This window comes from Taudactylus pleione, unplaced genomic scaffold (assembly GCF_031769625.1).
Source record: "Taudactylus pleione unplaced genomic scaffold, aTauple2 ptg000935l, whole genome shotgun sequence".
NCBI classification, from domain to species: domain Eukaryota; kingdom Metazoa; phylum Chordata; class Amphibia; order Anura; family Myobatrachidae; genus Taudactylus; species Taudactylus pleione.
Genome location: NW_028285336.1, coordinates 2,338,487 through 2,361,063, shown reverse-complemented (window position 1 = coordinate 2,361,063; position 22,577 = coordinate 2,338,487).

The window sequence follows — 22,577 nt, the reverse complement described above, 5'->3', positions numbered from 1 at the left end:
CTGGGCCACTGGGTTGGATAGTATTCCGAGTAGTCGACCTTACCCTGGCATGGCTGCCGTTTATCCTTAGCAACCTTGGGCCTGATTCAGACCCACTCGCGAGCGGCTGTCCGCTCGCAAGTGGGTCGATGTTATGCACTGAGCATGCGCACGACGGAGGGAGCTCCGTCGTGCGCATGCACCAGACGCGACGAGCGAAGGAAAGTCCTTCGCTCGTTGTGTCCGATCAAAGGGGGCGTGCTGTCAATGTTGATTGACAGCACGCCCCCTTTGGTGGGCGTGCCGGGGGCGTGCCTCCCTGACGGGGGCGTTCCCACGGGAACGCCTCCCGTCAGAAGCCGGCCCACTGACATCACTAGTGATGTCAGTGGGAGTGATTTTGGCTCTGATAGAGCCAAAATCACTCCGGAGCTTGCGGTTGAAAACCTCAACCGCAGGCTCCGGCTCACAATTTCGATGGTCGCGATGGTCTCGACCATCGCGGCCATCACAAAGCACGCTCGTATAGCCTGTGGGTGGTGACCCACAGCTATACGAGCGTCCAGGAGGACGCTCCATGAAAATGGAGCCCGGCCCTCATTCAGAGCGTGCACTCTGCTCAGAGCGTACGGCTCTGAATGAGGGCCCTTGTGTCCTATGAGTGGAAGATAAAGCACAACAGTTTAATATCATTTAAACATGACCTAAAATACAACAATAAATCATCCACATTTTACATTAGAACAGATCCATTGATAGGTTGAAAACATTCTAAACAGTCATATAAGGCCTGGGAGAAGATACTGGGGTTACCTATGAACCCATGGGAAACCCGTGTTCATGTGTGGTGTTCTTTACTTTGCAGTACTTACTTATGTGTCCCGCTTGGTTGCTGTTAAAACATGTTTTTGAGCGGGGTGGATGAAAAGATTGTTGTGGGATTTGAGCAAGAGGGAAAGGTGGTGGGTATGGGTAAGGATATGGAGGATAAGGGTATGGTGGGAGGTATGAAGTTTGTGGGTAGCATGAGACCTGTGGTTGTGTATGATATGTGGGGTAAGGATGTGTTTGCTGTGGTGTGGGATTGGTGAGGACGTGTAATTGTTCAGGTGCAGGTGTGTGTGTGGGTGCAGGTGTGTCGGTTGGCTGTGATGTTATTGTCATTCCTTCCAGAGCTTGGATACTGACAGCCATTAGTTTTTCGCTCTGGGTCTCTCTCTTCTTTGTGATATTTTTATCATGTTCTATGGCAGACTCTATGAGGTTATCTATTGTGAGTCCCCTCCAGCCAGGCTGTGAGGTCTGAACCCGAGTCTTTAAATTCTCTTTCAGACCATCCATGAGTACCGTGACTATCATTCCCCTGTGGTGAGTGCTATCTTTAATATCTTCTATCCCAGTGTACTGGGTGATAGCCTACAGAGCCCGGTCGCAATAGTCTTCTGCAGTTTCACTCTCCTTTTGCTTGATTGTGAAAATTTAGTTCCAGTTAACTACTACCGGAAAATATATACCCAATTGAGTCACAATGCGGGAAATGTTACCTTGGTTTACTTGGTCTGTTAAGGGAACGTCACCATCCAATACACAATCCGTGATAAATTTTGTCACGTTGGTATTGCGTGGCAGACAGGCCCTTAACACCACACGCCAATCTTTATTAGTTGGTTCATGAGAACTACCCAAATTTCTCAAAAATATTTGACATTTGGCTAGTTCCTTTTTGGGATCGGGGAAATCATTTATGATGGAATTTAGTTCTGCTCTTGTCCAGGGACAATGCATTACTACTTCCCTCGTGGGCATTACACCGTTAGCATCTGCATTTCCATTCGGAACAGTTATCGTCCGAATGGGATGCAGACCGGTAGCGTTGCTAGTTCTGACCTGGTCACCTGGCTGGGGGTTTAATCTGCTGCTGCTATGTATGGTATTAACAACTTCCTCTATGGGTGCAGAGTGTGTTAACACTTCCCTTGCTGTTACCGATGAAGATGGTGGCACCACTTGTGATTGTGGTGATGCAGCATCTATCATTTGCACAGCATGGGAAATGGCAGACATTACAATAGGCTCATCATCCACATCATAAACATTTTCTTTATGGTTGCTTAAGAGAGGGTACAAATTGTTTGTTACATTTTTATGGGTGTTTTTGGTAACTGTACTTGCACCTCCATCCACATAAGGTGGGGGAGGTGAGCGTGAACTACTGACAATACTCTCCACAACGCTACCTTACCGCACGTGCGGGCCAATTTGCAGCTCGTCCGTATTGCAATTTAGCTTCGCGGATGTATTTTCTGGCAATGCGCTCGCGACGCTAGTTTGCGTCACTTGCACATTTTTAAGCCACGCATCCCCTTCATGCTGCCACAATTTTAAACATTCACAATATTTGACCTTTTTCTCTCGGGAGCGCATCAAACTGATGTGATCCCGGACATTATCTAATACATCCTTATCAAAACTACCAATTCTGGGAAACGGTCTAACACTCTTCATCGTCATTTTAAACCATACATCACAATACCTTATTGCATAAGTACTGTACTTAGTATGCATAATACGACGGGCCGATCCAATCGGAGCTTTCATTAGCAGCACATCATTGTCTAACATCTCTACTGTTTGCGTGGTTCCCATTCTGAGACAAAATCCTACGCTTTTCAATAAAGATTTAAACTGGTGAAAGACAATCTAGATACTCTCACTTACCTACGGAATAAATTTCTAGATGCCCCCGCTCACCTACGGAAAAATTTCTGGATGCCCCCGCTCACCTACGGAAGAAATTCTAGATGCCCCCATTCACCTACGGAAGAAATTCTAGATGCCCCCCGCTCCCCGCTCACCTATTATCTCTCAGCTCACAATCACACCTAGTGCGGCTCAACTACAATGCTCAAATAACCCAACCTTATTATTGAACACTGCAGTCACACTGAGAGCCAGTCCCTAACAAAAATAACAAACCATACACCTGCTCTGTGTACTGAACGGTAAGCTGCTTACCGAGTGGCTAGCACCTAGCCCTTAAAGGTCATATGGTACCTCTAACTGTAGGGAACAAGTTACCCCTACCAACAAACACTCACAACAAATAATCACTGTTACACACTTTTTCCTGCGCAGAAAAATACACATTAACCCAGATATTGATAACAATTGAAAAATGTAATAGCAACGGCTTTGTTTAAACACCGTGGCAGCACAACCGGACAACTTTTTAGCTGCGTACGCAAAAATGAGTCTTTACTGTGCGCAAAACTGCGACTCGGCCGCGTACTCAATACTGCGACACCCTTTTAAACGTTAGGTTCTATCAACAAAGGAAAACAAACTTTTTCCTCTCTTGTCCCTGGATTCTAGTCAGCTTCCTTTGCTCACCCGAAAACGGATAGCGATTTTTCAGCACAAAGTGGTTGCAGGTAAACCCTGCATGTGGCCACTCCACCCTTTGCTGAGATATCGATAGCCGTATGTGCCGTGTGAGTAGGTAAGTGACTTCACTCGATGAGCCCCCATCTGACGATATTGAAATGAACCTCTATATACCCCTGCCTGTACCTGCTAAAATTCTACCTATAAACCTCTAAGGATGACGCCAATTTGCGTACGCAGTCACACAGTAAATAAAAGACTCCAGACTCAGAACGTGTGGTTCCGAAGCACAAAGTATTATTCAAGTAAAAAGTACAGTCAGTTACACGCTATTGATCCAGACACAATTAGACGCAAAGGAATTATACAGACCCCAAGTACAGCATACATACGCAGCGCTTTCTGGTCCGGATGTTAGGCATCAGCAAGAAACCCCATCGTCATTCTGCAATCAGCCAGAAGACTAAAGACCCAGTGTTTGAGCACGCATATTTATACCCCCCCCAGAATAGACAGGACAATAGAGAAGTTTGTTGCTGATGCTATTGGTTCCCATGGGGGAAGCATCTGTTACAGAGCATTTAACAGGCTGGTTCAAATAGACTCAACCCAGCCTCCAACAACTGGGGGTCTCTGCCCTCCCGCCCCATGCAATCATCCTAACAGTTGTTCATATAATATACATTTTGTTGCTTGAAGTCTCTGCGGTCCATAAGTTGAGAATGCATGATGCGATCTCCACACCGATAATACCGGAATTCTGTTGAAAGAGTACGCATCAATACGAAATCAAACACGGATTTCTTAGCATGTATAAAACCTTAGTTATCAAATATCTTTATTTCACAGCATTTATACTAACTGAATCAACTTAAATCTTATACCTTAAAGCTTATTAAACCTTTTATGTGGATATGTAATGTGTGAGTATGCGGGGTTTGATATAAAGACGCTAGTTAACTTGGGGCAGATGCGTGCGCATGAAGCTAATAAAACAGTGTTTTCATACAGGATCTTATGCATTCGCTAATATGCGATTAGTTACCAGCACAATTGTGCGTATTAATGTGTGTATGAGAAATGGTGCACTTAAATCTCACTTACTAAGTGAACACCTAGCAGTGTGGATTGCTGAGCATGATAGTTCCACATGCCCCCTCTGTCAGCAGCCCCCACCTTTCCCAGGCTCAAAAGAAAAACTCTTTATTCTCCCAGACTCTTGTGTGGATGCAAATTAACCCAGCTACAAGACACAAACCTAAGATAACACTCTAGTCTTTGAAGTTATTTCATTGCAGGAAGCCTGCTAATGTAAGGTGTGTATTCTAGCTGGGCCACCTGGAGTGAGAGCAGACGTTATCCAGGAAGCTTATCTACACAAGCTAGTTGTCACTTGGCCATTTGCTCTGTTCAGCTAATGCAATCCAATTTTGACATACTGTAAAGCCATTTCTGAAATATATCCTTTATAATACGTAAAGTCATGAAATGGGCTTTTGGTGAATCGCCGTAACTTATGGCGATGGTCACGGATACAATTGCATGATGCTAATAGTTTATCGCCACATGTACTAAAGTGTGAGTTTATCTAAAATGGCGCTTAGGCGGCCATTCGCAAAATGGCGTCTTGCGGCCAGTCGCAAGATGGTGTCGCTGCGATTCAATTTTAAACTGATCTTGTATCAGCCAATAATCCAGTTTCGACAGCCCTAGTACTGGTATTGGCTAAACCAGGGTGTGCAGTGTTATAGGAACCACAATCTGCAGGAATCCCCACAAGAGATGGATGAACTTTGCAGCAAGGAACCCACATGTCCCAGGCATCCAGACTTGTCTATCTGCTGCCAGAGATTAGAATGGTAGATACAGAGGTCCTAGGTCAGTATCTGTAACAGAATTAAAATACAATTCAAGTTCAGAGGCATGTAGCACAGGCTCAACATTGATAAAACCAAGATTCAAGGTCCCAAGTAAACTAATGTGTTACAAAAAAGTAGAGATGTGCGCAGACCCTCGTCTTTTGGTTTTGGTTTTGGATCTGGATATACCCTGGTTTTGGATCTGGATTGGTTTTGCCAAAACCTCACCTCTGTGTTTTGTTTTTCGGTTTTGGTTTTGGATCTGGATTTTATCTTAAAATATCATAAAAACAGCTAAAATCACATAATTTGAGCCTGTTTTTGTTCCTACAGTATTATTAACCTCAATAACATTTATTTCCAGTCATTTCCAATCAATTTTGACCACCTCACAATATTATTTTTTTCATCTAGTTAAGGCCAAAAGGTTGCATCCAGCTAGCTGGCCGACTAAGCTAAGTGACACAGTGGGCGGCACTAACATGTGGCAGTTCAGCTTCTAATTTCCAACACGGATACAGTGTGTTATACAGTGTGGGTTGGATACACCAATAGTGCACTTACTGTGACAGCAGTTTCGGCAGGTGCGGGGTGCTGGCGGTGTCCTCAATGCGAGAGTGCCAGTGGTGTCCTCAATGCGGAAATGCCATCAGTGTTGGCAGTGTGGCGGTGTTGGCAGAGTGGGGGCCCTGGCAGTGTCCTGAATGCATAGTGCCGGCAGTGTCAGCTGAGCGGGGGTGCCAGTGGTGTCCTCAGTGCAGGAGTGCTGACAGTGTGGGCTGTGCAGGGATGCCCTTGGTGTGGAAGTGGCAGCAGTGTGGGGTCGCTGACAGAGTCCTCAATACGTGGGGCAGTAGTGCGTGGGTGCTGGCAATGTCCTTACTTAGTGCAGGGTGCCGGTGGTGTCGGCAAAGCAGGGGTGCCAGCGGTGTCCTCAGTGCATGTGTGCTGACAGTGTCGGCAGTGCAGGGGTGCTGGTGGTGTCCTCAGTGTGGGAGTGCCAGCAGTGTCAGCAGTGTGGGGTTGCTGATGGTGTCCTCAGTACGTGGGGCAGTAGTGCGTGGGTGCTGGCAATGTCCTTTCTTAGTGCAGGGTGCCGGTGGTGTCGGCAAAGCAGAGGTACCAGCGGTGTCCTCAGTGCATGTGTGCTGACAGTGTCGGCGGTGCTGGTGGTGTCCTAGGTGTGGGAGTGCCGGCAGTGTCAGCAGTGTGGGGTTGCTGATGGTGTCCTCAGTATGTGGGGCAGCAGTGCAGGGGTGCCGGCAGTGTCCTCAGTGTGGGGGTCCTGATGGTGTCGGCAGTGCATGGCTGCTGGTGGTGCCTTCAATGCAGGGTGCCAGCAGTGTTGGCGGCATCTTCTCCTTCCTGTGCCCATATTCAAAGGGCTTAATGCTGATTGGCTGAGAGCCGTGACAGACGGCTCTCTCAGCCAATCAGAGTTAAGCCCGCTTGTGAGGACCGCACGTCCTAGTGAGTTCTTTTAAATCACCTAGGCAGATTTGTTGTTATCAAAAAGCGGTTTATTCTATAGCTGACAATACAGACATGTGGATATATAATCACAGATAGATACGCTTCTTTGCAGGTACAACATACACAAGTGATGGAAGTGTAGTTCCTAATCACCAATCCATGAACACACCAATGCAGTTGGAAACATAGATTATATACCCTTAAATATTCCCACCGTGTTGGAGCTAATGTTGGACAGATTAAGGGCAGGAGCCAGATTGTTATATGCAGGAAAAATGATATCTTAGCTCTGTGAGTGTCCTCCCCCCATGGCGGTTTGAGACAGTTGGCTCCTGTGGAGCAGGTGCCCCGGAGTCCAATCCAGGCGCCAGCACACAGTGACTTTGCTTTAACCCATATCTGAATAAAACACGTTACCTGGCAACACTTAAGAATAACGTGTCTAACTTGTAGAACAATTAACATGAATATGCACTGCATAAAATAACATGCACAAATAGACACAATAAATAATTATAAACTGATAGGCATCAATACAATGACAGTTCAGGGTACACAGAAATGGGCGCTGGACCACAAGTGTCTTCATGCTTTAATCGCACCTCGTGGTTTCACACCGCTCAATACAAAACCTCGCAACCCGACAGCGGGATCGCGAGGTTTTGCCTCGGGAGAGGGCTACGGGGCAGGTAGGGAGATCCAAATGCAGTCCATTCTGTGACAGCTAGCATACAATATAAAACCAATTTGCTGGTGGATAATGTACAATATAGTACACCGTTTAGTGGCAAGTGTACAATAAATAGCCCATTCTATGTTGTCTAGTGTACAATACAAAAACCATTTCCTACATGGCTAAATGAGTTATTAAACTACATAACATGTACACTGGTTGTCAATATACAATACAGAGGTCATTGCCTACTGGCTAGTAGGATAAGTAGTCCTATACCATGGTATTTAACCTTTACTCTGGTAGACATTGCACAGTGATAATCTGGATAGTATACAATAAATTCCTGGTCCACAGAGCCTGTCCCTGCATCTGGTAAAAGCATGTGCAATTATTGTCCAGCTCCTGCCCATCAATGAATAGGATGACAACTACAGGTCACTGCAGGGTCTGAAATGGAACTAGTATGTATTCTGTACACAGCCTATTTAAATTGCAACAATATTCTCATGTAGAGGCATGACAAAAGGGCCATGGAGGTTAGGTCTCACCTATAGGCTTGTTAAACTTCCTTAAATTTGCAGTCAAATGGTCCATAAATCAGCAATCACAAAAATAAGGATTCACAGATTTTGTGATATTTTCCCCAGATTTAAAGATTCCCCAATCCACCAATACCATACTTTACAGATATTTTTCAGGCATTTACAGACCATTTTCAGCAAATCACAATCTTGAAAGGCTCATCATTTTACTAGTAATGGTCAGCAAATCAGCTCCATACACTACCAATCTACAGCCCCTATTAATCGCTGAAATTCAACATGTTAGAAAACCTGATTTAGCAATTCCAATCACTTTTTGACCAGAATTGGCAATCAGTGAACCCCATACATTTTAGGGACAATCATCTGCAAAATGCTAAATTGCCCTAATTAATCTCAGGTGTTTGGGGGTCTTAAACTGTTGTTATTATTATTATTATTATTATTATTATTATTAAAAATAATAATAAAAAATAATAATGAAATCAAACAATGAAACTACATCAATAACTTCAAGGGACCCTAAGGGGGGTATTCAATTAGGTGCAAAAAGTCAGTTTCTGCTGAAAAGCTTAGCTGGTTACGTCATTTCGCCAGGCCGTATTCAATTCCAAAGACTTTTCGCTCGTGCGAAAAGTCAATGCATTGAAATAGGCGAAAAACATTTGCCTATGAAAGCTGTCGAAAAAAAGTGCAGAATTGGGGTTTTGGGATGCAAACTTGCGGAAACCATGGGACAGCCCCCCAAAGGTAAACTGTGCCAAAAAAAGTAAAAAAAAAAACCCTTAAAAACACCCCAAAAAAGTACTTTCATTTTAGGGGCGAAAAAGTACAAAGTTGGGGGACAAACTTAAAAACTAACTAAATAGACTTCAGCGGGGTCCCCAAGTATGCCCCAGGTGTTTTTAAGATTGCAGGTGCAGTTTTTAAGGTTTAAAAACTTCACTTTAGCAACTTCAAAATATGCTAGCACCCATTTTCATGTACCCCAAATTTGCTGGGACTACTTATTTTCTGCAAAAAAACCTGCTAAATGCTATTCTTCACCACTTATGCAAAGACGCTAATTAGCAGCTATTGAAATAATTTAAGTACCCCAAATACCTTAGCAAGCCTATTCGGGGGTATCTATAGTCTTCCCCAATGTCAGTGCATCTTTTGGGGGGTGTCAGGCTGATTTCCACAAATCTGACAGAACTTTTTGCTGGTTTCGAATTCGCCGGGTTCCGTTTTCGCTGATTTGGAATTAAAAACGAGGATAAGTGGGAACGAGCATGATACTTTTCCACATGAAAAACCAGCGATGTGGGCGAAAAGTCCGGCATGCGAAAACTCCGGGACTTTTTGCGGCTAATTGAATATGCCCCTAAACCTGAAATACAAGTAGATTTATATAACAGACCCAATAACATTCACAATATCGGCATTTAATTGCTATTTTAGTGACATGTCCTGATATCTCAAATAATGATCAATCAGAAAACTATTTGGTTTATGATACACTGTAATCATGCAAATAGCTTTGATACTTATATTGTCTGTTCACCTATTATTTTATTTCACCTGTACTGTATATTCTTTCTCTGCTAGGGTTACAGCAGTATAAACTATAAATGCTAAGTGTTGATTCCTCTTTCTGGTGATGCCCCTACCTGACCGATCTTCTTGGGGTACACCAGGACATGGGGTATACCAGCGGTGAGCTCAATATTGTAGGTATGGAAAACCTGGTCCACTCCCTTACCCAAATAAATGAATACACAAGGACATTTAAATAACAAAATATTGATGTCAATTTTAATAACGAAGCTAGAATAAATAAATATAAGTATTTCAAATAAATATCAATATAACCTACTTAATAAAAATGTTAAACCCTCATCTCTATAGATTTTCTGGTATAATGATCTAACACTCCCCCCAAAAATTACACTTCTTCCCTCTTCACAAACTCATTAAAATATTTACCCTCTGTTAACTACCCTCTACCCTAATGTTCTAGAGTTATGCAATATATGTGGAGTAGTGGACAGAACATCTGACAGAAGGTAAGTATGTGTAAGTGTGTTACTGTATGTATGTAATAAATTTTAATTTCAATGGTGTGTGAGTTCCGTCATTATTTTATTATTTTTTTAACAGTGGGAGTACGGGTGCTGGCTGCCTGCTGGCGCTTGTAGTTCCAAAAGTGTCAAAGAGCAAGCAAGCTCGCACTCATATTTCCTCCTGTAAAAAACAATAGTACTTATCTATTTTTCCCACTAATACCTCTGCACCCACCATCCAGGGTTGCAAGAAAGAGCCCCGGTCTTTAGCCTAAGCCTGGGGTTCTCGGGACAGGGGGGGATCCCGTTATTGGGGTGTCTCCACCTCCACCGGGATCTCCGGCTTGGGCTGACTAGCTTGGGGTGTTAATGCTTTGGCCAGGGAGACCCGGCGAAAGGGTCCCCTAGCTGTGGCATTACACCCCGTCTAGGTTTTAGTCCGGTGCTGGTTTTAAAAATAGGGGTAACCCCACACCATTTTGTTCCCACTATTTTAAAAACCAGGACTGGCTCTGGGAGCCCAGTGCTGGTTCCTAAAATACTTGAGAAACCTACACGCTTTTCCCCTGTATTTTTAGAACCAAGCCTGGCTCAGGAGCCTGGGACTGGTTTCTTTGGGGAGGGAACTCTACGTCATTATTGTTTTTAATTAACCCTTTAGACAGTAGAGGCAGAAACATACACAGATCAAATTGATCTGTGTATGTTTCTGCCAAACTCGCAGCTCAGGGGGTAGTCTATTTAAAACTTCTATTCAGGACCGGGTTTGCTAAAATTACACCCGTGATTATAATCACGATTCTTGGTAAATTCCCAAGTTGTATTCCTGGCTATGAAAAGTACTTGCGAATTTGGCCGATGGTGTATTTGTTTCTACTTGTGTACTCACCTGAGTTTTGCAGAGAGTTTCTTGATTTCACACCCGAGTTCGCCTTTAGTAGATTTGCGAGTTGTAAAAAATGGGCAGACACATCCGAGATTGCAATCTTGACCAGACACGATTCCTAGTAAATTTACCCCTAAGTTTCCTAACCCATGAATACTCTTTCTACCATCCTATACCCCAAGCTCCCTGAACCTGGAATATTCTACCTAGCCTCTTATAATAAACTCTAACTTTGTGGTAATCCAGATCCGATAGCAGCCCCACTTACTGCTACTACTACTACTACTACTACTATTACTACTACTAAAAATAATAATAATAATAATAATAATAATAATAATAATTACAGTAATTACTAATATACTATATTTCAACCAATACTTAATAAATTAATAGTTCTAAATGTAAGTGTGGAAACGCTTTCGTTGGTGCACTTTGTTTAGTTTTACTAGTGGGCATAGGCCTTTAAGGATCAAAACTACAGTATATAACCTGTATAGTAGCTGATTTGCAAAATATATCCTTCTAATCTGAAGTTTCTACACTAGTCTAATGCCAGGTACACACTAGACGCTTTGTCTTCCGATCTGGTGGATTGGACGACATATCGGGCACATCGGCCAGTGTGTACCCGCAATGTCGCTCACGATGTGCACTACCGCGCGTCATCAGCAGCATCATCTGTTGGACCTGCATGCAGGGCCGATGGGCGATATCAGCGGGGGCCATGCTGCCAATTGCAGCATGGACCCCACTGTCGCTCCATCACTCCTGGCATCGGCAAGTACGTATGCACTTGCCGATGCCGGCACCCCGCCGGGTCTTGCCTCATGCAACATCGGTGCTGGGTACACAGTGCTAAGTGTAAGCTTAAGGTTCTTTGCTACATTATTACAGATCCTGAATACACAGGGTCTGAGTCTGAGTTGGGAGATAGCAAAATCTGGCACCTGGAAAAACCATTTTGCAGTGCAAATACATATATTTACTTAGTTTGCATGCAGGGTAAACACTTCTAGCAACCTTGTGCTTTTGTTGTTCTTCCAAATAAATCTGTGTAATCTCTGATGTTCTTTCCGAATTGAAACTTGCCATAGGGTTCTATCAGAGAGGTACTCAAGCTCCTTATCTATGTTCACTACAGTGCTTTGGTTGCCTTTAGTACAACTAGGCTACTCATATGAGAATCCTCGAGTCTGATTTTTCTTTCAGATTGGTTTCCAATAAAGTGGTTTGCTGAATATTCACAAATTCATATGTTTTTGCAATTCTGAGGTAACATCTCTAGTTCTCACACCTCTCACTTAAGACATGTCACCTCTCTGGAAAATCTGAGTCTCCTGCTGGCTCTCCTACTGGTTAAAAATGTGTGCAGCACTGCATATACACCTGCACCCTTGCGATGCCACTGTCACCTAACATTGACCTCTCCATTGCCTGTGGGTAGGGTCTAGAACAAGTGGAGGCCAGGGCAAAAAGTCCTTTGGCGCCCCCCTAAAATAAAAAACATTACTTTTTTTGCGTGCGCTATATAAAAAGACACCTTACCTATAGGAGGGTTTCTATGCAATGGAGAACCTCTGAAGAAATTGAGCCTCCCTAGGCAGACAGTATCTTCAGTCAACAATCACAATGCATAGGAAGAAATGTCATACAAGTACAACAGAGGTTCAGCCAGATAATTCCCAGTAACAGAAGTTTTGGGGCAGAGCAAATTGTGAACTTCCCTAATGAAATTTTAGTAATCCATTTGTATTAGTAATATGGTTACTTTGGAATTAGTGTCTTAATAAAGATTACTGTGATGCAGCCCATTCTTCTAAGCTTGTCAATTGTGAATAATCTCCTGCTTCTTCTCCTCTTCTCTCCAGCTCATGTGCCCTTGTGCATCTCCAGCTTATTGGCCCCTGTGTCACTCCATACTCACCTCTCCTGTGTGCTCACTCCAAACTTACGTCTCCTGTGACACTCCCAGCTCACCCTCCTGTGTCTCTAAAGTCCTCTCCTACCTTCTACTTTCTATACCACTCAGTTCCTGCTCCTCTTCTCTGCTGTAATGTGACATCATAATGTCACATATGTCTCACCTCTGAAAAAGAAAAATCCAAGGAGATAGGATGTGAATGTTGTTAGAGCCAACCAGTGCCAGAGGAGAGGGAGGCGGCTGTGGGACCATAGACCTTTGCTTCACCTGCATCCTGTATTGTGCTTGTCAGACAACAGCAGGCACTTTAACCCCTGCCTGAAGTGTCAGGGCCGGACAAGCTGCGGCGTCTCCTGCGTCCAGTGCTTCCGTGCAGTCGTTGCAATTACATAATACAGTTATGTGACAGTATTAACTGTCTTTACAAAATAGTAAATTTGCATGAGCACCTGCATTAATGATAATAGATAAATGCTTGGTAATCTCCAGTTTCTCTTGATGAAACTCCTACGGAAAATCCACCATTGATCCTATATACCAGTTTATTGCCAAATGTAATATTCTGACAGTTCAAACTACTGTAATATCTGAATTATTTTTATCCTATTTGAAACAGATTCAATACTGTGTTTTGTCAAAGAAGAAAATAGAAGCCAGACAAGTTTGTATGTTGAAAAAATGTTTGACACATTGACAGGTTTCTGCCTCAAGCTTGTCGGATTTAGAATTTTGAAACATGTAATGGTTAAGAAAGGTATTTATAAAGTGGTAAGAACACTCGTTTTGCATGGTTTCAGAGCCAAATACTGTATGTGTGTGCAAACTATATTATGTAAAAACACATCAGTAAATGCTAAAAGTACTTTAACAGTATTTAAGGATATTGACAACAATCAGTTCTATATTCCAGTGACATTAAACTTACTATCAAGTTTCCCCCCCACTCCCATTTGTAACATATACCTATAAACAGTAACCCACTATGGGAGCAGATAGGAGAGTAGGCAAACAGAAAGCCAGAAGTGAGAAGCCAATGTCAAGCTCAAATGTTTGTGAGTTGTGCACAATTGCAGGTTAACAAGAACAATCTCACTTAAGCATTACTTAGCGTGGCTCCAATCACTACCTGGTTAGTTGTCAGGGAATGTGCAGACAGTGTTACACAATGCCGGGAGCTGGAGACCCATCAAATACTACAGACAATAAACCAGAATCTCTGAGAATCAAATCGCCCAGTTAATTTACCAAAGTATTGCTGGGTACACACTAGGTCAACGAGTCGGACATTTGGCTGATCCTCTGACCTATCTAATAATTGGTAAGTTCATATACACTTACTAATCATTCTCCCGATGTGTCAGACCTGACTTCACAACTGTCACTCACCGCCGGGTCCCTACAGCATGTGTACTGGCGATCGGCAGGTCGTCCGTACACACCAGCAGTTACAACGATGTATGTGCAGATATATAGCCGATGCGATATGTCTGTAACGACGTCTTTCACAGAAATATCGGGAGTACACACCCGCCGACACGCTTGCGATATATCAGCCGTTCATATATGGCCCAGTGTGTACCAAGCTGGTGACAGGAGTATTGGACAATTATTTTTAACACAGAGGCTTAATTATCATGTATAAAACAGACCTGTAGCCAGCAAAAATTGGTGTTTTTCTTGGTCTTGTTATCTCATGGCTCAGTGCACGAATGCGATTACTCCCAGCGATGACATTGGTTTATCAATTACCTTTTTATGGTGTTAAGAGAATAAAAGCATGAAAATGTGCTTTAATCTTAGAATAAAATAGTTTTTGAATGCATTAATGTTTAAGAATGTTTAAAATAAAATATGTTTTTGATTTTCTGTTTTTCACATTAGTAAACTTGAAAACCAAAATGTGGGCATTCAGTATTACTGGACATGTGAGAGCTGACAAGCTGGCTCATTCCTGCGCACAACTGCTGAGCCCTGCAAAAAAAGTAACTCTGAAGCTGGGTACACACTACGAGATCCTTCACACAATATATCATTCCGACGCGGATCGGAACAATATATTGTGTGGATCGCATAGAGGCCCTGATTCAGACCCGCTCGCAGCCGCTGGCCACTCACTGGGTCTGTGTGCGTTTTTTTATTTTTTTTGTCTACAGGCAGCTCACAAAGCTGTGGGTGTCTACCTACAGCTTATGCGAGCGGTCTGGAGACCGTCGCGATTATCGCGACCATCGTGCTTGCAACGAGACCCTGGGGTAGGGTCTAGCAGCCGCAAGCCCGAGTGAACTCCCTGGTCTAATAGAGCAGGAAGTCCACTACTGACATCACTGACATGTCAGTAACCCCACCTACAAACGGCAGGCGTTCCTAAGGGAACGCCTGCGTTTGTCTGGCCACCCCCCCTACCCGCCCACAAAACGGGGCGAGCTGTCAATCAACATCGACAGCCTCCCCGTCTTGTTGCGAGCCCCGGAGCGACTGAACTTCAGTCGCTCTGTGGGGCTCGCACATGTGCACGCCGGACGCGGCGCATGCGCAGGGCTATAACATTGAGCCGCTTGTGAGCGCTCTGCGCTTGCGAGCGGCTCTGAATCGGGCCCAGAGTGTACGCCTGATTGCACATGCCTGCAGGTCATTCATTGCATCATCCCATCTGCCGTGCTGCACAGCAGATGGGACAATGCGATGAATGACGCCATGCTGCTAAATGCAGGACAGAATGACACATTGTGCCATCATCCACCGCATCATACAGTGTGTACAGATGGTGCAATGTATCGCATCATCGCATCGTGTTATGGCTGGGTACACACATTGTGTAGTGCTGCGCGGGTGCCTCAGGTTGGTGGTCCAGCACCAAATCAAATTCAATTACAATTTACTTCACTGTACTACTTCACTACATATTATTTGTGCATTTCTCAATAACATAAATTGTCTTAGGGGTGCCGTTAAAACAATGCTGATGCACTAGTGTGCCGTGATTCAAAAAAGTTTGGGAACCACTGGTGTAGTGTGTACCCAGTTTTACTGCTCCAAACCAGAATCACTGCAGCAACTGAGTACGTTTGGCAACATTTTCTCATAAATGCTGATAATAAGTGTTTTTTGTCAGTAAAAGAGGTGGTAAAACATTATTATTTCTGCTATGGTGCTGCTAATTCTAAACAGGTCCCATTGTATGTTACATTAATTTAAGGCAGCTTTGCAATTGCGATCCTTGCACTAATGCAAATGCAGCAGGATGTGTATGACGGAGGTCGCAGTCTGGGATCACCATCGTGACCATCGGTGGTTGATGGTCGCGATGGTGGATGGCGCTTCAGCTTACTCAGGCTGGCCAGCTTGTGAGTCCAGCAGACTGCGTACATCCATGCAGTCCCTGGGCTGGTAACTCCCGGGAAACGGGGTGGACACGCCCCGTTTCTGGGAACGCTGGCCAACCCCTTCCACGCACCGCCCCTTAAATGCCTCTGCCTATCAGGCAGAGGCATTCAAGGGCTTGCGTGCAATTGAGCAGACAGGCGCACCGATAGCTGCGCTGGGCCCAGGTAAAGGGGGTATGGCATAATTGCGGGAGGTGTGGCCACACCCCCTTAGGAGAAAGAAAAAATTAGCGGCACTGCACTCTGGGGAGGGGGTTGCTGTGAGCCCCTCAGCCCGCCGCATAGTCAAAGGGGCGTGTGATCAGTGTGGTCGCTCCCCCCCACAGGTATAGGAGACTGCTGTTGCTGCGAGTAGTCTCCCAGTGCAGCCCAGCACATAGCAGCATGTGCTGGGATGCTGTGATGTAAGAGGGGGATAAACACCAGGTCTGGGACCCCGCCAGACCCCTCCAACAAGCCCAGTCCCGGGTAATTAGTACCCACCCCCTCCCGGCACCCCTGTGAGCAGGACCCATTTTGCGCACTCGCTGAATCAGGCCCTTAATCCCTTGTAGCTATTTTCTTGCAGATTGAGATATTCAAAATATCTGAAGTACAGACCAGGGGTCCTTCTAGCTATGGGAACATATTTTAAGTCCCACAGGATTGGACAGAATCTATTAAAGCTATTTCACAAAATGTCTCTGACAGTGCATGCAAGATCATATCCTCTTGATACTTATTTACTAAGCAGTGTTAGAAGAAGTGAAAAGTGAAGAGTCAAAGTGATAAGGTGCCAGCCAATCAGCTCACAACTGTCATTTTTCAAACACAGCCTGTGACATGACAGTTGTGAGCTGATTGGCTGGCACCTTATCACTTTTCACTCTTCAATTTTCACTTCTTCTAACACTGCTTAGTAAATAGACCCCTGTATCTTTGTCTACCTGGTTCTTCTTGACCAAACTTTTAGCCTAGTTTAAACATAAAATTGCATTATAATATATGCTCTCTTGTTTTATTTAGTAGTACACACTAGGACAGATTTAAGACAGTTCCATTCTAAACCTTAAAAATGGCAAAATTAAGTGATCTATAAGTTTTTGGTGGCCCTGAGGGGTGCATATACTGAGAGTAACTGTAATGTTTGTAGTTGTTTATGCAGCGTGTGTACCTGTGCATTAGTGTACTGTTTGTGTTGCAGATATTATTACATTTGGTATTGCACTTTGCAGAACAAAGCATCTCAGTATTTATTAACTGTGAGAAAAATTTTTATACAATATTTCAATGAATCATTGCATAGACTTATTGCGGCCTATTTGTTAAATAATTATGTCCTTACAATATATATAAACTGACGTTTTTTGCATGTTTAAGAGCAGACTTAAGAATCTCTTAAATGTACCTAGATGGAAATCAGGAGATATCTGAGATATATCATGCTTTCTGGCCGCCAGCCCTGCAGAAGACAGTTTTCTAACTTTTCGGATCTTGCATGCATGGGACCTTATGATCCCTCTCAGATTGGCTGGAGGAGATCCCAATGCATATTGTGTCTTCTTTGCATTGTGAATGCGCAGCTACTGAAGATAGCCGCAAAAGTTTCATAATATCCGAAATTAAATGGTATGCACTTCCTCAGCCAGGTACTTTTAAATTCCCTACCTGAACCCAGTGGCACGTTCTCATAGTTTGACCCCACTAATGAAGATGAACTATCTACACTCTTCTCATCCTCCTACTCTACTACCTCTCCTCTTGATCCGATACCCTCACAAATTAGTAAAGCTCTGTCTCCTGTGCTCATCCCACACTTAACTAAAATCTGTAATCTCTCTCTTTCTCTACAGGTATCTTTCCATCACTGTTCAAGCATGCAGTGTTCACTCCCATTCTGAAAAAAACAAAATTCTGACCCTAACTCTGTCTCAAATTACCATCCTATCTCCCAGCTTCCTTACCCCTCCAAGCTACTGGAGAGACTTGCCTACACCTGCCTCACACACTTTCTTAACACCCACAACTTATTGGACCCACTTCAGTCAGGCTTTCCACTGAGACAGCACTGACTAAGGTAGTAAATGATCTGGTCACTGCCAAGGCTAAAGGCCATTATTCACTTCTAATTCTTCTAGATCTCTCTGCTGCCTTTGACACTGTTGACCACTCTCTTCTCATACAAACACTACAATCCCTAGGTCTTTAATACACAGCCCTTTCTTGGTTCATATCCTACTAATCTAATCGCTCTTTCACTGTTCACTTTTCTGATTCTACCTCCACTTCGCTACCTCTATCAGTTGGAGTACCACAAGACTCAGTCTTAGGTCCTCTGCTTTTCTCAATAGATACCACCTCTCTTGGCAAACTAATCAGCTCTTTTGGTTTTCAATATAATCTGTACGCAGATGATACTCAAATTTACCTATCCTCCCCAGAATTGTCACCATCTATGCTGGTCCGTGTCACTGAATGTCTCTCTGCCATTTCATCTTGGATGGCATCTTGCCACCTCAAACTTAATATATCCAAAACAGAATTAAGTATATTTCCACCGGCCAATAGTAGTTACCAACCAGATATCTCTATTACTGTTGACAACTCAACAATCAACCCCACCCCACAAGCTTGCTGCCTAGGTGTCATCCTTGACTCTGAACTGTCTTTTGTTCCCCACAATCAATCTGTCTCTAAATCCTGTTAAATACATCTAAAAAGCATAGCCAAAATTCGACCATATCTTACACAAGACACTGCAAAAACTCTAATACATGCACTCATTATTTCCCGCATTGACTATTGCAATAGTCTCCTTATTGGTCTTCCCAAAAATAGGCTCTCCCCACTACAATCCATTTTGAATACAGCTGCAAGGCTGATCTTTCTCACCAAACGTTCAGCATCTGCTGGTCCACTCTGTCAGTCCCTCCATTGGCTGCTGGTCCTCTACAGTATTCAATTTAAAATACTTTTACTTACACATAAAGCTATTAACCAAACCACACCAACATACATCTCTTCACTTATCTCAAAATATCTTCCAACCCGACATCTCCGCTCTGCACAAGATCTGCGTCTCTCATTCCCATGCATTACTTGTTCCAATGCATGTTTACAGGACTTTTTTCTGGCTGCACCCTCCCTGTGGAATTCCCTCCCATGCACAATAAGACTTTCCACTAGTTTCCAAACATTCAAGCGTTCTTTGAAAACTCACCTCTTCAGACAAGCTTATCAGATTCCAGAACCGCCCACATAACCTTTTATAGCTCCCTATCTAACTCTCTTCTTATAGTAAACACCTATCACATGTTCTCTTTCTTCAATTTAACATCCTCCTAACCCTAGGCCAACTTTCTAGTGTGACTGGATAATACAGCCCACCATGAACATCTGCAATCGGGCTGGGCCAATCTGCAATATGTAGCAGATATCCTTGTGTATCAACACCTATTTCCCTATACAGTAGATTGTAAGCTTGCAAGCAGGGCCCTCTTACCTTTTTGTATATCTTTTATGTGTGTCTTTTATGTATTTATGTCTGTCTGTCTTTTACAACCCAGTAAAATGTTAATGTTGATTCAAATTGTAAAGCGCAATGGAATTTGCTGTGCTATATAAGAAACTGTTAATAAATAAATAAAATAATAGTACAGCTGGGTACAAAACACAGAAGTAAAGTTATTGCACATGCAATCATTTTACTTCTTAATGACTGCTGAGACAGGCTATTATCAGAGCCCTTTTCCTGGGGATTTTAACTGGTACATTCTCCTTAAAAAGAATTCTTATTGCAGCTATATGGATTCCTAATTTTAGGGGGCTGGCCATATTTCTTAATAAATCTGTCCTTTAGTCTTGCTTGGCTATTAATTCCTTTTCATTGCAGTCAACATAGACTTGCTTGCTACATTTCATAAATAGTGATATAGATATACTATAGTATAATGTCCCTTATACTGCAGGCAGCAATGTGATAGACTCAGAAGGAGGACTTTCAGCACAAGATGAAGATAGAGCATGTGCACTTTTCATTTTTTTTGTAACATTTTAAATCAAAATTAAGTTTTATGCTGCGGCTAAAACACTGTGTTTGGATGTCAAAGCATTCGTAGTCGTGCGCGATATGGTCAGCTGAATTTAGAAGCGAGCCCCCATCTATCAATGGTGAGTTTTTCTCTATTTAATTATTGAATGACCCAAACAAACTTAAGTTATTACACCTGATATTTATATTGAGTAATAGGGAGAATCAACAATTGCAATAATACTTGAAAATAACAATCATAGTGCATAGCCATAGAATGAAATACAAACAGTCAAGGCAAAATAAATAATTTACGTGTCTCAGGACCCGGCATACCAATACTTCAGTCCTGAAGTCTGCTCTGACAGCCTACAGTCAAGCTATTTATATTTTTCTCTATGTCTATCAATTTACATAAACATGACATTACTTTTATACTGCTCATTAATATTAATCATTATAGTGGAATGTACAGAACTTGTGCTTTTGGTTCTGCCCTATGGTCATCATTGGTCCAGGTGAGATAAGATCCCCATAATAATTGGATTGGATGCTACTTATTCAAGTTCATTTGGATATTTGAATAATATCCATAAATCATCGTCATCTCATACTGAGGTCCATACGTGCATTTCTTATCTGAAACATATGTCATACTAACCAGAACAAACTAGCTCAATACTCATGTAACTTGCAGATGGATGGAGGCCATTTTAGATAATATTTATGTACTAATCTCATAAGTATTCAGGAGCCATCTTAGATTCTGCTTAATTTATTTCTGTTTCATATAATTGCTGTTAGTTCTTACTAATACCTTCTGTATCGTTCTTATAAACACTTTATAAATAATATAGACTAGAGATATTATTTTTGCAGAACAGATTGCTTATCAAAGGGTGGTGCTAATTCTAATCGAAGGGGGGTGCCAGATAGTAAAAAGGTTGACAATGTCTAGATAGACACCAGATGTTAGACAGTCAATAGGTCGACTGTGTGTCGACCTTTTGTCCCAATCGAACTATTGACTGTCTAACATCTGGTGTCTATCTAGACATTGTCTACCTTTTTACTGTCTATCTGTTAATCCACACCCATCGAAGGAGGCTTCTCCGGTCCCCCGAGAGTTCCTCACAACAGGTATCAGCCAGGCATTTGGCATACAGATAGCATTCATGACAGTGGAGAGTGAAACTGACACGAGTCTGCAGCTTGTGTAAGTTTGAATGCACTCCAAAGTTTATTTGAAATAACAATCCACTTATATAGCATATCTAAGGCATTTCCTGATTAATGCATACTAACAGCAAGTCTATTGGCTAATTACTGTGTTTTAAGCCTTATCTTCCTAGCCAAAACTAATGCTTATCTATACTTATGCTTTTGGCAGTACTGAAATTAGCTAAAACTCACTAAATTTGCTGAAACATCCTAAAACTTATCTGAACACAGGATATTAATGTAAAAAATGGAGTGGTTCACAAGCGCTGTTAGGATCAATTTATGTAGAGGACCCTTGACTTCCTCTGCAGTAGATTTCCTATATTTTTCAACAGATTAAAAAGATAATAGAGAAAAGCTGTGATACATCCTTGTAATAAATTTCCTTTTTCTCAATATTTTGTCTGCGTCTCCGCAAATCAATGGGATGCGTACATCAAAAGGTATCTTTAATCTTCTCTGTATACACTGAGTACCATATAGCAACCCCAGTGGTATGAAAGTCACCGGTTAATAAGCCGCTACATTCATAGAAAGGTTTCTTTTCCAACTCGATAAGCTGGTCACAGGCAGACACTCTGATGTATTCTCAAGGGGAACCAGACCAAAACAAGTTCAAGTAAAAAAAGGATTCCTTTTATATGAAGCTCTCACTCTTTGTGCTCGTTCTGCTGTAACCAATAAGCTAAAAAGTGTATATAGAGAAGATTAAAGATACCTTTTAATGTACGCATCCCATTGATTTGCGGTGAGTCTGGAGACGCAGACAAAATATTGAGAAAAAGGTAATTTATTACATGGATGTATCACAGCTTTTCTCTATTATCTTTTTAATCTGTTGAAAAATATAGGAAATCTACTACAGAGCAAGCCAAGGGTACTCTACGTAAATTGATCCTAACAGCGCTTGTGAACCACTCCATTTTTCCCCATTGCATGTTTATGAGGTTTGGTGTCCTTTTGAGTAGGTGCTGAGCTGCAGTTAGGGGGCGCGAGTTACGCTACCCTATAATTTTTAATTATCTTGTGGAACACAGAATACTGTTGAGCTGTCACTGTTTGAACTAGAGATGGGAGGGTCTGGTTCTCTGAGAACCGGACCCACCCGAACTTGCAGATCCGAGGAGAGAACAGAGTCCGGCTCGGGTTTTCCCGTTTGACTCGGATCCCAAAGCGAGGCAAAACGTAATCCTCCT